This window comes from Neodiprion fabricii, chromosome 4 (genome assembly GCF_021155785.1).
Source record: "Neodiprion fabricii isolate iyNeoFabr1 chromosome 4, iyNeoFabr1.1, whole genome shotgun sequence".
Lineage (NCBI taxonomy): Eukaryota > Metazoa > Arthropoda > Insecta > Hymenoptera > Diprionidae > Neodiprion > Neodiprion fabricii.
In genome coordinates, this window is record NC_060242.1 from 11,457,651 (window position 1) to 11,477,094 (window position 19,444).

A 19,444-nucleotide genomic window follows, 5' to 3' on the forward strand; every position below is an offset into this window, starting at 1 on the left:
CATGATGCCATCTCAGCTGATCACAATGTAACGCGGTCGTGTTCGTACATTTGTGACGCTTTGGTTTGTTTGTTGTGTTTTAAAAAAGTTAAAAGTTATTTTATTCAATAACAGCCATATTTCTCTTGGAATTGTTTTCAAAAACTGAGAATTATTAATTGAGGATATAACAAGTAATTTTTTTCAAAAAAAAAACATAAACAAGCAGTATTTATATTTTTGTAAATAATTTTTGAAGTTGGTGACTTGCGATGATTTACGTGAGTGGAAGTAAGTAAGCGATAGTCGGTAAAGAAAGACTGCACTAGCGAGTGAGAAAGAAAACAATAGCCATTGACTATTGGTGTCCTTTACATGTCACGGTACTACCTTAAGCTGTCAGAACAATGAAATTCCTCCACATAATTATCAGATTATAGGTTAGCACAACAAGGACATCGAGCTGAACTGTCTGCATATAAATCTTATGAGCTTGAGTATTTCAAGGTGACTATTTTTTTTTTACATTTTCAAAAATCGGCTGTGAGTCCTGACTGCATCCAAATCGTCAGTATTTTGAATAGGATACCTTTTAGAGGTCACTTAACACTCCCCCTTAATATCTGATAAGCTTGGATAAGTTTTTTTTTTCCATTTTCTACCCCTTCGTGCTGCCACCCCCGACTTGTAAGCCGGCAGATTAATACTTCTCTGTTACCGGAAGAACATAGGGCGTATACGATATTAATGTCTGACGCACTCGAGTATTTCTTTATAATAAATTTTTTTTACATTTTTGAAAATTAGTACCCACTTCCCCCGGAAGTAAAAGAGCATATATCATACAAAGTTTTTTTTTTTTTTAGTATCTAATCTTTATGATCCAATAGGTTCTCGCAGCGCCAGAGTGACTTACCATTTAGCCTCTTGGGCTCCCCTACTATTACCTCGGGGTTCCGATAACCAACAAAATAGAACCGAGGTCCTATTCCATCATTCCATGCACACAGTATTCGGGCGAAAATAGCCTGCTTTGAGCACTCTAATTTGTTTAAAGTAAACGTACCGACTCACCTCGACACTCAGTAAGGAGCATCGCGATGGGATAGGAGTTCGGCTGCCCCAGAGGGCAGAGCCCACCGGTAGGACGTCCCACAATGATGCCAGTTAGACATCGTGAGCGGTAAACCGACAGCTTGGGACACGGATTCAACTACGAGCTTTTTAATTGCAACAACTCCAATATATGCTATTGGAGCTGGAATTACCGCGGCTGCTGGTACTAGATTTGCCCTCCAATGGATTCTCGTTAGAGGATTCAAAGCGTACTCATTCCGCTGACGGGGCTTCGGACGAGTCCCGAATCGTTATTTTTCGTTACCGTCTCCCCGTGCCGGGAGTGGATAATTTGCGCGCTTGCTGCCGACCTTGGATGTAGTAGCCATTTCTGAGGCTCTCTTTCCAGAATCGAACGCTGATTCCACGTTACCCGTTACAACCATAGTAGGCGCCAAGCCTACTATCGACAGTTGATGAGGCACACATTTGAAAGAAGCGTCGCCGGTACAAGACCGTGCGATCAGCCCAAAGGTATTTGGAGTCTCCAAGGTGAACGGCGGACGGGACGTACCCGCCGCCGCTTAGTTATAATCTAATAAAGCATTTCTTTCATCTCTGGTCGGAACTCGGTTTGCTTGTATAAGCTCTAGAATTACCACGGTTATCCAAGTGAATGTGTGTACGATCTAAGAAACCATAACTGATTCAATGAGCCATTTGCGGTTTCATCTCAATTAGGCTTGTACTAAGACATGCATGGCTTAATCTCTGAGACAAGCATATAACTACTGGCAGAATTGTTCGGGGAGCTTCGATGTGAAATCTCGGCTCGGACGTGCGCACCCATTGCCGGCCGGGTCTCCTAGCCCGGTCGGCCGCGCGTCTACTATGTGTTTCGGGACTGCCCGCAGGAAGCCTCGTTTTCGTTTGCCGCTACCTCGGTACTCGGCTTCTAAGCGTTCATAAGTTGTGATTTCAGGCGGTAACATTGAATTTTATCACTTTCGAAAATGAGACATCAAACCGAGCATTCGAAAAATCTAAATATCTCACTATCTGTAACGGAACTGTGAATCTTTTTGTTCTCAAAATAGTTCAACAAAATTTACGAATAGTCGATAGTTAATGTATTTTTTCCGATTAACAATTTATTGCTACTACTATTTAAAATTTCCGAATGATTATCAGAATTTATTTCGCCAATTTTGAATGATGTTCGATTGAATAAATGAAGGGAACCTAATACTCAAATTGAAAATTCAAGTTATATTAGATTTATTAAAATTATTTCTGTATTTCATGTTAGTGCAGTTCGAAACAAAGAAAATCTAATCGAAAGCGTAGAACTCAAGAATGTAAATCACATCCTGTGACACAAGTTGAAAATCAAGTTTCTCAAAATGCGCCTCAATGTCACAATTAGCTTCAAGGACAATCATGTTCTAGAGTGAAGTCAATTTACAAGTAATGTAGAGATTGTGTCCCTTGTTCCATCAAAATAAATGAATATCTAATTTTTAACGAAGTTTTCTGAAGATTTTTTTCCAAATAACATAATCCGATACAATATCTTGTTCATAGTCCTCCGAACATTACCTTGTAACAAGGATATGTGGAAAGAGTCCCTTTGTTACAGGAACCATGAAAAAATTCTTGGTTCTCAATTCGTGCTATTAAATAACTCTGTGTTTCAGGTTCCATTTTCAATCTCAAAATGGGATTTTTTTTGCTCCAGATAATGCTAACATGAAATGCAGGAATAATTGCGGTACATGGAGATTCACAAGCTTTCAGTCTTAGCGTAGGACCCTACAAAGAGTGTAAAATTGAATTTGGTTTCAAGTTATCGTGCAACTAGCTAGCCAGATGACACCGTCAACTAAGATTAAATTTAAAGACATTTTTAACTGAACTTATTTAACAGTTCTAGATTTAGATTGATTCAGTTTGCCCAGCAAAATTCAACCCTACAATCTAATTGAGGACTTAAAAAACTATTTATCTGAATTCAATGCCAAAGAGAGTGAAAGTAAGCTTTAAAATAAGATACCAAATCAAATAGTATAAAGTTTGAAAAACAATGCTGGTCAATAATAATGCTTCAATTGCAATGAAGCACAGAATGATTCCTCGGTAGAATGAATTGGCAGCAACGGTTAAGTAACAAACTTATCGCTATTGGCTCGATCAAAGTGAAATGATGTGATATACAGCCATTATGATCTGTAGTGTATCCCGCTCTTCAATTTTGCCCCAACTGATGTTAAGAAGGTGGCGATGGCCTGATAAAATTCACTCTGGCACCTGATGTCAGACGAAACAACCAGGTTCGATGGTTCTAATGATTGCACCGCTCGAGAAACCAGGATCCTTGCCACCTAAACGTTTTGACCATCAGGTGAGGCATAATTTTCCTCGTGTTAATTGAAGTTCAAACTTCGAGCCTGCTGAAAAAAAAACGAATTTTATTATTGAATCCATGTTGCAATATTGTCATTGTCAAAGATCACGTAATTGGAAATTCACTTACATGCTTCCATGCCTGACAAATTCAGTCCCGCTTTGACAATGAATTATTTCGTACCTGAAAATATTAGAAGCTATTATTATCAAACAGGATCTTTCGGTATTTTTGAAGGCAAAAAAAAAGGCAGCACTTTTTGAAAGGCAACCAATGGTCAGACGAGGGGTGATCAGAAGAGTGGAGATTAGTCTCCCAGTGTTATCGGACGATTGTCTTGTAAGTTATTGTTTTGTTTCCTAATTTTTCATAAGTAGCATGATTTACACTATAATATTAACTGTTGTTCTTTTTCTCTTTTTATTCCTGGATATCTGAAGAACCCTCTTCGTTAACGGAACATTGATTGTTGTACAATGGAGCTGCAAAAACTTTGTCAACTAATCAATGATATTGGCGAGGGTTTTCGTGAGTATTGCGTCGGGTAGGTTTTCTGTTAATTACTACTCTTTGTCCTCCTAAGCTTCGTGTTTAAGATGAATAATTTCTTCATTCCTTGTTACTCATTTCTTTCATTTATTTCTTGTTCATCAGCACTAATTACTGACTTCTGGAGTACTGCACCGTAACGAATTCACTCTGGAAATACCTTCTTCTGGGTCTCAACTATTCATTCATTTTTAATTTTATGTAAATAAAGAATCTGTTCACAATAAACATTGTTTTTACTTACCTACCTCTGTTTGTCCAGACTCCCACCTGTTAATGACATTTCACGTTGAATTTCAGATTTCTTCTTTCAATAAATAACACCCAATTTCTGTATCATTTGATATTTGCTTTTCCGTTAAATTCTTCATTGCGTCGGTTAAATATCTTCTGAAATCAACCAAGGTATTGCTGAACGATACTATTCTTCTTAGACAATTCACGCTACATAAAAATAAACAGCAGCATAACTTTACACACCACTTTTCAATCCACGGCTTTACACGCCAGAAAATTACAGCTTTTGTTTCATTTTGTGTACGTTGGCGCCTTGCTCAGCAGAAGAAAACATCACCGCGGCGCGATTTCATCGACCAATGTGATTAAATTATTTGGCGCATGCGCGTTATATGTATAGTTTCAAGAGATTGTCCCGGTATATGATTACCCTGAACGGTAGATCACTTGGCTCGTGGGTCAATGAAGAACGAAGCTAATTGCGCGTCAACTTGTAAACTGCAGGACACCTAAACATCGACATTTCGAACGAACATTGCGGTCCACAGATACAATTCCCGGACCACGCCTGGCTGAGGGTCGTTCAACAACGACAGACTGCTCTGTCGGCAACGGTGCTGCGAAAACCCCCAGGGGAACAGCGCACCGTGTCTCAGCGAGCAAATGACTGGGCGTTCGCAGCCCTTATCGCGCGCCGGTCGCGCGGCAGTGGGTCGCGTCGCCTCAAACGAACACGTATGTCACGGTCACGACGCGTCGCCGCAGATCGCGGGGTCAAGCTGTCGCTGCCGTTCGTCACGTTCCGGTGTTAGTGAAAGTCGAGAGAACGAACGAATCGGACATGACGACGCACAGACCGCTCGTTCGGTTTGCCGCTCATGTAAAGAAGTTCCGTCCACGTTCCGCCGCGGGGGGCTCCCGAGTCTCCCGAACGGCGGGCATTGACGGTCGTTTCCGTCGCTGGAACGTATGAAAGATACGTTGTGTCCTCGTCCGTGTCGACGGTGTTGTTATTGAACGAACGACCGTCGCCGACGACGGACTAACAATCTTACGACGACCTCAGAGCAGGCGAGACTACCCGCTGAATTTAAGCATATTACTAAGCGAAGGAAAAGAAATTAACTAGTATTTCCTTAGTAGTGGCGAGCGAACAGGAAACTGCCCAGCACTGAATCCCGTGGTTCTGCCGCCGGGAAACGTAGTGTTTGGAAGGATCCACTTATCCCGGGGCGTCAGCCCGCGTCCAGGTCCATCTTGAATGGGGCCACTTACCCGCAGAGGGTGCCAGGCCCGTAGTGACCGGGACGCGCCACAGGAGGATCTCTCCTCAGAATCGGGTTGCTTGAGAGTGCAGCTCTAAGTGGGTGGTAAACTCCATCTAAGGCTAAATATGACCACGAGACCGATAGCGAACAAGTACCGTGAGGGAAAGTTAAAAAGAACTTTGAAGAGAGAGTTCAAGAGTACGTGAAACCGTTCGAGGGTAAACCTGAGAAACCCGAAAGATCGAACGGGGAGATTCATCGTCAGCGACGCAGGCTTCGCCGCGGCTCGTGATGTCGCGACCTCGCGTCCACGGCACTCGGTCGCGGTGCAATGTCCGGCGGCGCCGGCGTGCACTTCTCCCCTAGTAGGACGTCGCGACCTGTTGGGTGTCGGTCTAAGGCCCGGTCGGCTGCCTGTCTCGGCGTTCTCGTCGGGGCAGACCCCCGGTTGCTCGTCCGGCTGCGCGGCGGTACCCGCAATGTATAGAGCCGCATTAAACTGCGTCGGGCCCGCCGCAAGCGCGGTTAGCGATTCCCGGTGGTCCGACCTAGCGCCGTCCCCGGGCTTGGCCAGCTGTTGGCTGGCACTTTCAGGACCCGTCTTGAAACACGGACCAAGGAGTCTAACATGTGCGCGAGTCATTCGGACGAGCAAACCTAAAGGCGAAATGAAAGTAAAGTTCAGCCCAGCGCTGATCGAGTGAGGATGGGCCGCGTCACGATGCGGCTTCGCACTTCCGGGGCGTCTCGTTCTCACTGCGAGAAGAGGCGCACCCAGAGCGTACACGTTGGAACCCGGAAGATGGTGAACTATGCCTCGTCAGGACGAAGTCAGGGGAAACCCTGATGGAGGTCCGTAGCGATTCTGACGTGCAAATCGATCGTCGGAACTGGGTATAGGGGCGAAAGACTAATCAAACCATCTAGAAGCTGGTTCCCTCTGAAGTTTCCTTCGGGATAGCTGGCACTCGCTTGCAAAACGTACACGAGTCTCATCCGGTAAAGCGAATGATTAGAGGCCTTGGGGCCGAAACGACCTCAACCTATTCTCAAACTTTGAATGGGTGAGATCTCTGGCTAGCTTGAACTATGATGCCACGAGAGCTCGGATCAGAGTGCCAAGTGGGCCACTTCTGGTAAGCAGAACTGGCAGTGTGGGATGAACCAAACCCCGAGTTAAGGCGCCAAAGTCGACGCTTATGGGATACTATGAAAGGCGTTGGTTGCTTAAGACAGCAGGACGGTGGCCATGGAAGTCGGAATACGCTAAGGAGTGTGTAACAACTCACCTGCCCAAGCAACTAGCCCTGAAAATGGATGGCGCTGAAGCGTCGCGCCTATACTCGGCCGTCAGCGGCATACGAGGCGGCCTAGGCCGTTATGAAGCCCTGACGAGTAGGAGGGTCGCGGCGGTGTGCGCAGAAGGGTCTGGGCGTGAGCCTGCCCGGAGCCGCCGTCGGTGCAGATCTTCGTGGTAGAAGCAAATACTCCAGCGAGGTCCCGGAGGACTGACGTGGAGAAGGGTTTCGTGTGAACAGCCGTTGCACACGAGTCAGTCGATCCTAAGCCCTAGGAGAAATCCGATGACGATTTTGGTGTATGTCTATGCCTGACACGCGCTTCGTGACGTCGGTGATTGTGCGAACGTCGGGCCTCGCTCGGCGTCCCCCCGGCGTGGGCGTGCGCGGTTTGAAATGTGACACACCCGTCGGGTGAAAGGGCATCCGGTTCCTATTCCGGAACCCGGCAGCGGAACCGTTTACAAGTCGGGCCCTCGCAAGAGAGTTCGTCGGGGTAACCCAAAAAGACCTGGAGACGCCGTCGGAAGATATGGAAAAAGTTTATTTCTGTGTATAAGCGTTCGAATTCCCTGGAATCCTCTAGCAGGGAGATAGGGTTTGGAACGCGAAGAGCACCGCAGTTGCGGCGGTGTCCTGATCTCCCCCTCGGACCTCGAGAATCCAGGAGAGGGCCACGTGGAGGTCTCGCGCCGGTTTGTACCCATATCCGCAGCAGGTCTTCAAGGCGAAGAGCCTCCAGTCGATAGACTAACGTAGGTAAGGGAAGTCGGCAAATTGAATCCGTAACTTCGGATTAAGGATTGGCTCTTAGGATCGGGGCGTGTCGGGCTTGGTCGGCAAGCGGGTTTGGCTGACGTGCCGGGCCTGGGCGAGGTGATGGTAATAACCGGATCCTAGCTCGGCCCCGTGCCTTGGCCTCCCGCGGATCTTCCTTGCTGCGAGGCTTCGGCGGCGGTCGCAGTTGCCGTCGTCCTTTTCGGCCGCCATTCAACGGTCAGCTCAGAACTGGCATGGACTGGGGGAATCCGACTGTCTAATTAAAACAAAGCATTGCGATGGCCCTAGCGGGTGTTGACGCAATGTGATTTCTGCCTAGTGCTCTAAATGTCGACGTGAAGAAATTCAAGCAAGGGCGTGGGTGAACGGCGGAAGTAACCATGACTTCCTCAAGGACTCTCTGGTGAACGCCGTTAGCCTTGGAGCCTGTAAGGTGATAAATCCAAATTTTGAATTTATCCGCGGTTAAATTCGAATTTTATAATCGAAGAATCAATCGATCCTCGATTTTGAACCCCCCCTCCCTCGTTGGATTACACTACCGAGTTTGCTTTCGTGAGCTCGGTCTCTCTGCTCTGGGACGTCGAAGGGACTGGTCATCCGCTCATCTCTTTGTAGTCGACTCAACGGAAACTGGCCAGTAATTAAAACAAGATCTAACGTGGAGAAAATATTGAAATTATCGACTTCGATCCCGGATTCCAGTCCCAGGGCAGGAGCCAACGTGGTAAAAAACGAGCATCATAGATAAGTCGAAAATTGAATTATTGTTCATTCAAAAATCTCACCAATTTTCGAGACAAATCAGAAAACGATGTATAAATTGGAATAAGTGTGTGTGTGTATTTGTATGTGACTATTCGTGAAAAGATGTGCCTTATATGGTAAATAAAAGTAGAAATAATATGAGAAAGAATTTCTTCTCTGCATGCACGATGTAAGGAGACTGTAGTATGTAGATGTTTATGTTTACCCTTTTTAATCCTTTGCTTCCGATTATTACGGGCTTCTCATCGAAAGCAAAGGATTAAAAAGGGTAAACATAAACATCTACACACTACAGTTTCCTTACATCGTGCATGCAGAGAAGAAATTCTTACTTATACACATCGGGCACATGAAAACAAATTTCAACTCACTGGTTATGAGAGAAATTAATGACGACGGAGTCAGGGCGGCTAGGTGGTCTAGTGGAGTAAGTCTCCGGTAAAGCATCGCTAGATTCCAGGTTCGATTCCTGGCTCCGTCGTTAATTTTTCAAATTCACCAGTTGTTCAAATTTACATATTCTCAACAAAATTCTCTCGTAGATTAATGATTTGCACACCCGCATCTCATTTATTAGACGGCATCGCCGTCTTACGGGCTTCTCATCGGAAGCAAAGGATGGAAAAGGGTAAACATAAACATCTACACACTACAGTCTCCTTACATCGTGCATGCAGAGAAGAAATTCTTACTCATACAAATCGGGCACATGAAAACAAATTTGAACTCACTGGTTATGAGAGAAATTAATGACAACAGAGTCAGGGCGGCTAGGTGGTCTAGTGGAGTAAGTCTCCGGTAAAGCATCGCTAGATTCCATGTTCGATTCCTGGCTCCGTCGTTAATTTTTCAAATTCACCAGTTGTTCAAATTTACATATTCTTAATAAAAATAATATACATTGATCTTATAAGCCTAAATGCCAACCGTACACCTCCTCGTGGTGAGGGTTGGGCAACGTCAGTGGAAACACAGGCGGCCGAGTATGGTGGCTATCTTCGGGTCTTGGTGGGTTGCCAGCCCCCTCGACCCTAACCGTGTTGGTCTAAATTTTAGAAACAAGCCTCGGATGAAAACAAACAACAGCCGGTCCGCTGACCGCGCTGAATCAACACAACCCTAAGCTGGACCCTCAAGGACTGAACGACAAGAGGCTCACTGATGTCGATTTCCCGGGTGCCCTCGAGAATTTTCGAGTGCTTTAGGAAGAGGTGTGCACGAAAACAGTGCACATAAGAATTGGTATGATTCCTTCAAACTTCAGAACACGGCTGCCACAGTGAAAGATCGATGGACTAGAGAAGAGAGGCTCATGCTAGCTAGAAAAGAAGCTGAACTAACGTATGCGGCTCAAGGTAAAAGGATTTTCCTCAACCAGGAATCGCTCAAGACCTCTAGTGAAGAGAGAACTCTGAAATCAATTAAAGGACAATGAAGTAAGGACGAGCATAAGGAAGATGTGACCAAGTTTTTGGATGAACTACGTAGACAGCCTCACAACGACAACGACGATAGTGACGGAAATCAGAGTTCTGATGACTCAGTCACTACTGACGAACATCCGCGTACACAAACGGCCCGGCAGCTAGCGCAAAGTAGAAAGAAAAGGAGAAGAGCTCATTACGCTAGAATACAGGATCTCTGGAAAAAGAACCCCAGTGAATGTGGAAAAAGGATTCTGGACGATCTAGTCGAACAGCAAGATTCGATACCAAAAGAGACCATGGAACCATATTGGAGGGCTGTATTTACTCGGGTGAAAAAGGCCGCTCCGATATTTGGTGATACAGTGAATACTCTAGACCACTTATGGAAACCTGTTACAATTAAAGAAATCAAGCTAGCATTTCCACCTAAAAATACAGCTGTTGGTCCGGATGGAGTGAACTCAAGGCTACTTAGATAAGTTCCATTGCCAATCCTCGCGAGGATTTTTAATCTGATCCTTTGGTGCGGTCAGCCACCAGAGGCATTATGTGTGTCCAGAACGGTATTGATACCGAAAAAGAAGGGTGCAGATCAACCAGGAGATTTTAGACCGATGACGGTCTCCTCGGTACTAATGAGAACCTTGCACAAAACGATCGCGAATAGATTAAAAGCGGTTTCCTTAGATGAACGTCAAAGAACCTTTAGGAACACAGATGGATGTGCTGACAACACCATTTTATTAGACCTCGCCCTAAAATATCACAGGAAAAGACATACGAAGATGTTCGTAGCTATTCTCGATATGGCAAAGGCGTTTGACTCCGTATCTTTTGAAGCATTGGAGACCACGATGAGCGCCAAAGGTATACCACACCCGTTGATAAGCTACGTTATGGCACTTCATCATAATAGCGTAACTACCCTACAACATGGAAACTGGGAATCAGAGAAAATTAGTCCATCATGTGGCGTCAAACAAGTAGATCCCTTGTCACCTACGCTATTTAACTTCCTGATAGATGAAATGCTGAAATCTTTAACACCGGAGATAGGTATAGACCTCAATGGTCTGCACATAAACGTCCTGGCATTTGCAGATGACTTAGTATTGGTTTCATCTACAGAAACGGGTCTTCAGACGTTGATCAACCAGGTAGCTTCGTATTTAAAGAAGGTTGGCCTCGAAGCCAACGCGAACAAATGTGCAACAATCGCACTTGAGTCTATACCAAGACAGAAGCGAACTGCGTTCGACGAGAAGTGCCGTTTTAAGATAAATGGCGTCACAATACCAGCCCTCAGAAGGACAGACGAATTCAGGTATCTAGGTATAACATTTACATCGGAAGGGAGAGCGAAGCTTGATACCAAGGAAAACTTGGAGACACAGCTGGAACGACGAACCAAAGCCCCGCTCAAGCCACAGCAAAGGCTCTGGATACTGTGTACGATAGTAGTACCAAGGGCCCAATACAAACTAATACTAGGCGATGCAACCTTTGGATACCTGAAAAAGATGGATAAAGTTATTCGTGCTACAATACGGAAATGGTTAAACTTACCAAATGATGCGTCGGACGGATATTTCCACGCAGCTAATAAAGACGAAGGGCTGGGTATCACCTCCATTAGATGGACTGCTCCAGCACTCAGGCTGAGAAGGCTACAAGGGCTGCTGAAATCCTACTATATAACCGGACCAGTAGCTGGCGCCTACCTGAGAAAAGAAATATCAAGATCGGAAAACAAGATCAAAGACAGTACCAATGTGATCTTGAGGTCCAATAGAAGTATCGATGCATTCTGGGCAAGCTAGCTCTATGAAACTTATGATGGCGCACCACTAAAGGAGTCAAGGAAAACCAAACATTAGCACAAGTGAATTGGATAAGGAACCGGTTCCTTATAAGCCGTGACTTCCTGAACTCGTGTAAAGCCCGAATCAACGCTCTCCCAACTCTCTCGAGAACAGCCAGGGGAAGAATGAAAGACCAAAATTGTAGAGCAGGATGCGGACGGATCGAAAACCTGAATCACATACTACAACACTGCCATCGTACGCACAAACCAAGAATAATGAGACACGCAGCGATATGTAAATACTCGGTGAGAAATTTGAAAAAACTAGAATACGTGACAGAAGAAGAACCAAAGTTCGAAACAGATGAAGGTCTAAGGAAACCAGACATAGTAGCCACCCTCGGAAAAACGTCGGTAATTTAAGACGCTCAGATAATGAACGACCGATTTGACCTAGATAAGGCTAACAAATGTAAAACTAAATACTATGCTGATAATGAATCTCTGATGAAAGAAATTGAAGAAAAATATGGTAGCGACACTGTTCTGGTGAATGCAATTACGCTAAACTGGGGAGGAGTTTGGAGCAAAGCCTCGTGCAGTTATCTACTTACCAGAGGTTTCATCAGACAGAAAGACATCAAAGTGCTATCATCACGGACCATCATCGGGAGCATCACCGCATTTAACCAGTTCAGCAGAGCAACGACAGTGGGACCTGGAGAGAAAGGAAGAAGATACAAAAATATGTGATGGGAAAATAGCAACACCGGAAAGATAGGAAAGGAGAATGAGAGGGGCCAGTTTCACAACGGAGAAATGGATCTATCGCTTGGACATAAGTTCAGGCTATATAATGTTACATGAATATAGCCTATACTTGAGATATGATTATGATGTGATGAAAAAAAAAAATAGCCAAATGCCTTGTCATCTAATTAGTGACGCGCACGAATGGATTAACGAGATTCCCACTGTCCCTATCTACTATCTAGCGAAACCACTGCCAAGGGAACGGGCTTGAAAGAATTAGCGGGGAATGAAGACCCTGTTGAACTTGACTCTAGTCTGGCACTGTAAGGAGAGATAAGAGGTGTAGCATGAGTAGAAGGTGGCAACATCGCCGGTGAAATACCCCCACTTTCATCGTTTGTTTACTTACTCGGTTAGGCGAAGCGCGTGCGTCGAGGACTTTCGTCCCGGCTGTCACGGTGTTCTAGAGCCAAGCGTGTAAGAGTGGTGTGTGGCTTCGGCCGATCGTCGATCATACTCTTGCGTAATCCGATTAGAGAACACAACCAGGCGGGGAGTTTGACTGGGGCGGTACATCTGTCAAAGAATAACGCAGGAGTCCTAAGGCCAGCTCAGCGAGGATAAAAACCTCACGTAGGGCAGAAGGGCAAAGGCTGGCTTGATCTCGATGTTCAGTACGCATGGAGAATGCGAAAGCACGGCCTATCGATTCTTTTGGCTTGAAGAGTTTTCAGCATGAGGTGTCAGGAAAGTTACCACACGCATAACTGGCTTGTGGCGGCCAAGCGTTCATAGCGACGTCGCATTTTGATCCATCGATGTCAACTCTTCCTATCATTGCGAAGCTGAATTTGCCGAGCGTTGGATTGTTCACCCACCAATAGGGAACGTGAGCTGGGTTTAGACGGTCGTGAGACAGGTTAGTTTTACCATACTGATGACTCGTTGTTGCGATAGTAATCCTTCTCAGTACGACAGGAACCGCAGGTTCGGACATTTGGTTCACGCACTCGGTCGAGCGGCCGGTGGTGCGAAGCTACCATCCGTAGGATTATGCCTGAACGCCTTTAAGGCCGTATACTCTCTAGTCAAAGGGGGCAACGATATTTCTAGGAGTCTCGTGAATCGAAAGGCTCAAAACAATGTGACCTTACTAGGTGGCCGGTCCACGGACCGGTCGTCGCACGAGCCCTGTTTGCCGGGCGGGGTCTTCGGCCTTCGTCGGGATCTTCCCGCTCGTCGGTTTGGCCTCGAACGGTCGATCATGGGTCATCCAGTTCGATGTCGAGACTCGGAATCGTCTGTAGACGACTTAGGTACCTGGCGGGGTGTTGTACTCGGTAGAGCAGTTACCACGCTGCGATCTGTTGAGACTCAGCCCTTCTCTTGGGGATTCGTCTTGTCGGATAGACGAGGCCCCAATGTTTGTGTTTGCAGAGCTGGCTCGACGCCGGTCGCGCGATGCGTCGCTAGTCCTAGGTCGGACGAGTCGCGGGCTGACCGGCGCGGCCGTGCTTTGCTTGCCGAGCGAGTGCGATGAAAATGCAAGTACGGGGACTTGGAGAAGAAAATTTTTTCCCGTACCCGTTGCCACTCGAGATATATCCGAGGCAGCTCGGATCGCCGGTCAGCGAACGCAAGGCCGACAAGCGCGACCGGAGGGACCGGTGGACCCCCTCGTTACGTCGCGTGATTCGGCGACGGTATTATGGCCCGTGATTATTCTTCCGATGATACGTCGACTGTCGGCCGTCGTACTCGATCCCCAAGGGACTTGGGAATTTTTTTCGTCCCAGGCGATGAAACGGCAATGCGCCGCGTCCGGTGATGGTCGGCGCTGGACCCGCCAAACGACCGTGGTACGGCGGGACTTGTGGAAATTTTCGTCCGGGTCGACCGTAAGGCAATGCGCCACGTCCCGAAGCCGACGAAACGACGGCGGACTGACGGACCCCCGATGCGGCGCGACAGGACACTTGTGAAAATTTCCGCCCGAGTCGACCAAGAGGCGATGCGCGATGTCCCAAAGTCAATGTGGGCCGGCTGGACTTGTGAAAATCTCGGTCTGAGTCGAGCGAAAGGCGATGCGCCGCGTCCCGGGGCCGATGGGACGACGGCGGACGGACGAAGCCCCGATGCGGCGCGACCGGACTTACAAAAATTTTGGCCCGAGTCGACCAAAAGGCGATGCGCGGCGTCCGGAAGTCGATCCGGGCCGACGGGACTTGTGAGAATTACGGTTCAAGACGAGCAAAAGGCGATAAGCGGCGTTCCGGAGTCGATACGGACCGACGGGACCTGTTGAAGCTGCGGTCCGAGTCGAGCGGAAGGCGATGCGCAGCGTCCCGGAGTCGATCCGAGCCGACTCGACTTGTGAAAATTCGGTCCGAGACGAGCGAAAGGCGATCCGCGACATCCCGGAGTCCATACGAGCCGACGGGACCTGTTGAAGCTGCGGTCCGAGTCAAGCGAAAGGCGACGCGAGGCGACCCGGTGTCGATCCGGAACGACGCGACTTGTGCAACTTTCGGTCCAAGTTGACCGAAAGGCGATGCGCGGCGTCCCAGAATCGATTAGGGCCGACGGGACTTGTGAAAATTTTAGTCCGAGACAAGCGAAAGGCGACGCGCGGCGTCCCGGAGTCGATCCGTGGCGACGGGACTCGTTGAAGAACGGTCCGAGTCGAGCGGAAGGCGACGCGCGGCGCCCCGGAGTCGATCTGGACCGACGGGATTTGTCAAAATTTCGGTCCGAGTCGACCGAAAGGCGATGCGCGGCGTCCCGAAGTTGATCCGGGCCTCGATCCTGTCAGAACATCGTTGAATGAGCCTTGGTTAATTTCGACAAAGTTTCCGGGGTTCTATATTTTCTTGATAGCCCGTGGAGGTGTCGCCCCGTAAGCCGACCGTGCTACCACCGTATCGGCGCCGACGTCCTAGCGGCCAGGCTCCTACTAGTAAGAGGAGGGAGTCGGTCGGGCCGGTCTCCCGTCGTCCGCCTGCTACGCAGTACCGGTACGTGCTCGAGCGCGATACGTACGTCAGCGTAAACCAGGAGCGGGCGTTCGCGGACCGTTTCGTGCCTCGTACCAAGGAAACTACACAACTCGCGTTGTTTCGTTATCGTCACTGCATTACCGCGGGTCGGTGTCTCAGACCGAATGGCCCTTAACACGGTACCAAGAAGTTCGGCTCTTCGTGAAACACAAAAGGCAAAACGCTTCAACGCTCGCGTCAACTCGCTCCTTTCCGAGCGTACACTCAGAGACCAGAGATGTTATAACAACGTATTCCAGACGCTTTTGATCTAGCCGAAGTGTACGGGAGATCGTTCGAACGCTCATAAGCCGAGTGTCAAGGTGGCGGCACACAGATCCGGGGCTGCCTGCGGGCAGTCCCGAAACACACAGCAGACGCGCGGCCGACCGGGCTGGAAGACCCGGTCGGCGATGGGTGGTGCACGTCCGAGCCGAGATTTTGTATCGAAGCTCCCTGGTTGATCCTGCCAATAGTCATATGCTTTTCTTAAAGGTTAAGCCATGCATGTCTCAGTGCAAGCCAAATTGAGGTGAAACCGCAAATGGCTTATTATATCAGTTATGGTTTCTCAGATCGTACACACATTCACTCGGATAACTGTGGTAATTCTACAGCTTATACATGCAAACAGAGTTCCGACCCGAGATGAAAGAAATGCTTTGATTAAATCGGAACCAATCGGCGGCGGGTAGGTCCCGTCCGCCGTTTACCTTGGTGACTCTGCACAACTCTGGGCTGATCTCACGGTCTCGTACCGGCGACGCTTCTTTCAAATGTTTGCCTCATCAACTGTTGATGGTAGGCTCTGCGCCTACCATAGTTGTAACAGGTAACGGGAAATGAGGGTTCCGTTTCGGAGAGGGAGCCTCAGGAGCGGCTACTACATCCAAGGAAGGCAGCAGGCGCGCAGATGACCCACTCCCGGCACGGGGAGGTAGTGACAAAAAATAACGATACGGGACTCATCCGAGGCCCCGTAATCGGAATGAGTTAAATTTGAATCCTCTAACAAGGATCCATTAAAGGGCAAGTCTGGTGCCAGCAGTCGCGGTAATTGCAGCTCCAATAGCGTATATTGAAGTTGTTGCGGTTGAAATGCTCGTAGTCGAATCTGTGTTCCACGCTGTCGGTTCACCGCTCGCGGTGTCTAACTGGCGTGATTGTGGGACGTTCCACCGGTGGGCTTAGCCCTCCTGGGCGGCCCAACTAATATCTCATCGCGGTGCACTTCACTGAGTGTCGAGGTGGGCCGGTACGTTTACTTTGAACGAATTAGAGTGCTTGGAGCAGGCTATTTTTGCCTGAATACTGTGTGCATGGAATAATGAAATAGGACCTCGGTTCTATTTTGTTGGTTTTCGGAACCCCGAGGTAATGATTAATAGGGACAGATGGGGGCATTCGTATTGCGACGTTAGAGGTGAAATTCTTGGATCGTCGCAAGACGGACAGAAGCGAAAGCATTTGCCAAAAATGTTTTCTTTAATCAAGAACGAAAGTTAGAGGTTCGAAGGCGATCAGATACCGCCCTAGTTCTAACCATAAACGATGCCAGCTAGCGATCCGCCGAAGTTCCTCCGATGACTCGGCGGGCAGCTTCCGGGAAACCAAAGCTTTTGGGTTCCGGGGGAAGTATGGTTGCAAAGCTAAAACTTAAAGGAATTGACGGAAGGGCACCACCAGGAGTGGAGCCTGCGGCTTAATTTAACTCAACACGGGAAACCTCACCAGGCCCGGACACCGGAAGGATTGACAGATTGAGAGCTCTTTCTTGATTCGGTGGGTGGTGGTGCATGGCCGTTCTTAGTTGGTGGAGCGATTTGTCTGGTTAATTCCGATAACGAACGAGACTCTAGCCTGCTAAATAGGCGTACCTTCCGGTATCTCGAAGGCCCCCGGCCTCGGTCGGGCGGTTTTTACTACCGGCGTACAAATAAATCTTCTTAGAGGGACAGGCGGCTTCTAGCCGCACGAGATTGAGCAATAACAGGTCTGTGATGCCCTTAGATGTTCTGGGCCGCACGCGCACTACACTGAAGGAATCAGCGTGTCTTTCCTGGCCGAAAGGCCCGGGTAACCCGCTGAACCTCCTTCGTGCTAGGGATTGGGGCTTGCAATTATTCCCCATGAACGAGGAATTCCCAGTAAGCGCGAGTCATAAGCTCGCGTTGATTACGTCCCTGCCCTTTGTACACACCGCCCGTCGCTACTACCGATTGAATGATTTAGTGAGGTCTTCGGACTGGTACGCGGCAATGTCTCGGCATTGCCGATGTTGCCGGGAAGATGACCAAACTTGATCATTCAGAGGAAGTAAAAGTCGTAACAAGGTTTCCGTAGGTGAACCTGAGGAAGGATCATTAACGTTTCGTACTGCCAAAGCAGCGACTCGTAAGCACGCGGGGCTGTCTCGCCGCGAGAGCGGCGTGTCACGCCCACGTGTCGGGAACAAAATTACACAAAACTTTGAACGACGTAACGGTCGGGCCCGGTTGCCGCGGCGCGCAACACAATCGTCGTGACAACGAACGCGGTGCTGACGCCGGATCCGATGGGTCCGGCGTTCGCCGCGGTCGCGACGAGCGCAGTCGCCGGCTAAAGCCGCCCGACGACCGACTCGCGCCGAGGCGTCGACCCGTCGCTCCGCGTCCAGCGCGGAGCAGCGGCGGGTCGTTCGCGCCTCCGGCCGACTCGGTGCCGAGAGGGGACCGCTCCGCGGTCCGCCTCGACTTGTTCGACCCGGTCAGGTCGTACGAGAGAGACGTGCGAAGCTGGTCTCAGCGCTTCTTCGCGGGCAGCCTGTCTGCGCCCGGGTGTCCTCGGTGCAACGCCGTTACACCCCGGACGCAGGCCGCGAACGCGGTAGGCTACGAAGAGAATTTTCGCCCGTACGAGGAAGCTCGCGTCAGCGTCGAGGGCAGCGATGCCCGGGACTCGCTGACGCGGCCCACTGCCGTCCGCCGTCAATCGTTTGCATTGCGAGCCGATCGGGTCCGGCGCCGGTTCATCCCGGCGGAGACGACCCGTGAACTCGAGGCGACGTCGGCTCTTGAACTATCGCACGAACGAAATTTGACGCGCGGCGCGCGTTCCTTCCCGCGCGCAACCGCGCAAGGGCTGACGCACGCGGCGCCGCGCTCACGACCACAGAAAGCCGGTAACAACCGTTATTTTAGCATTTTTAATGCAAAATTCACATATATGATTACCCTGAACGGTGGATCACTTGGCTCGTGGGTCGATGAAGAACGCAGCTAATTGCGCGTCAACTTGTGAACTGCAGGACACATGAACATCGACATTTCGAACGCACATTGCGGTCCACGGATACAATTCCCGGACCACGCCTGGCTGAGGGTCGTTTAACAACGACAGACTGCTCCGTCGGCAACGGTGCTGCGAAAACCCCCCCCGGGGGGATTAGCGCTCCGTGCCTTCGCGAGCGAATGACTGGGCGTTCGCAGCCCGTGTCGCGCGCCGGTCGCGCGGCAACGGGTCGCGTCGCCTCAAACGAACACGTATGTCACGGTCACGACGCGTCGCCGCAGATCGCGGGGTCGAGCTGTCGCTGCCGTTCGTCACGTTCCGGTGCTAGCGATAGTCGAGAGAACGAACGAATTCGGCACGGCGACACACAGACCGCGCGCGGTCGGTTTGCCGCTCATGTGAACAAGTTCCGTTCCACGTTTCGCCGCGGGGGGCTCTCGAGTCTCCCGTACGGCAAGCGTGTTTACGGTCGTTTCCGTGGCCCGAACGTATGAAGGAGATACGTTGTGTCCTCGTCCGTGTCGACGGTGCCGTTCTTGAACGAACGGCCGTCGCCGACGACGGACTCGCAATCTTACGACGACCTCAGAGCAGGCGAGACTACCCGCTGAATTTAAGCATATTACTAAGCGGAGGAAAAGAAACTAACTAGGATATCCTTAGTAGCGGCGAGCGAACAGGAAACAGCCCAGCACTGAATCCCGCGGTTCTGCCGCCGTGAAATGTAGTGTTTGGGAGGATCCACTTATCCCGGGGCGTCGGCCCGCGTCCAAGTCCATCTTGAATGGGGCCACTTACCCGCAGAGGGTGCCAGGC

General features: G+C 49.2%; 1 non-coding gene and 2 pseudogenes across 1 annotated transcript; all 3 read left to right on the plus strand.

Annotated features, from left to right (window-relative positions):
• The first annotated feature begins 5,282 nt into the window (after positions 1-5,282).
• On the plus strand, positions 5,283-13,721 carry LOC124181842 (annotated as a pseudogene).
• A 4,846-nt stretch (positions 13,722-18,567) lies between these two features.
• On the plus strand, positions 18,568-18,722 carry LOC124181848. Its single transcript, XR_006870623.1, has one exon. It is a non-coding gene; the product is annotated as a 5.8S ribosomal RNA (ribosomal RNA).
• A 486-nt stretch (positions 18,723-19,208) lies between these two features.
• LOC124181837 overlaps positions 19,209-19,444 on the plus strand; it is a 7,665-nt pseudogene continuing 7,429 nt past the window's right edge.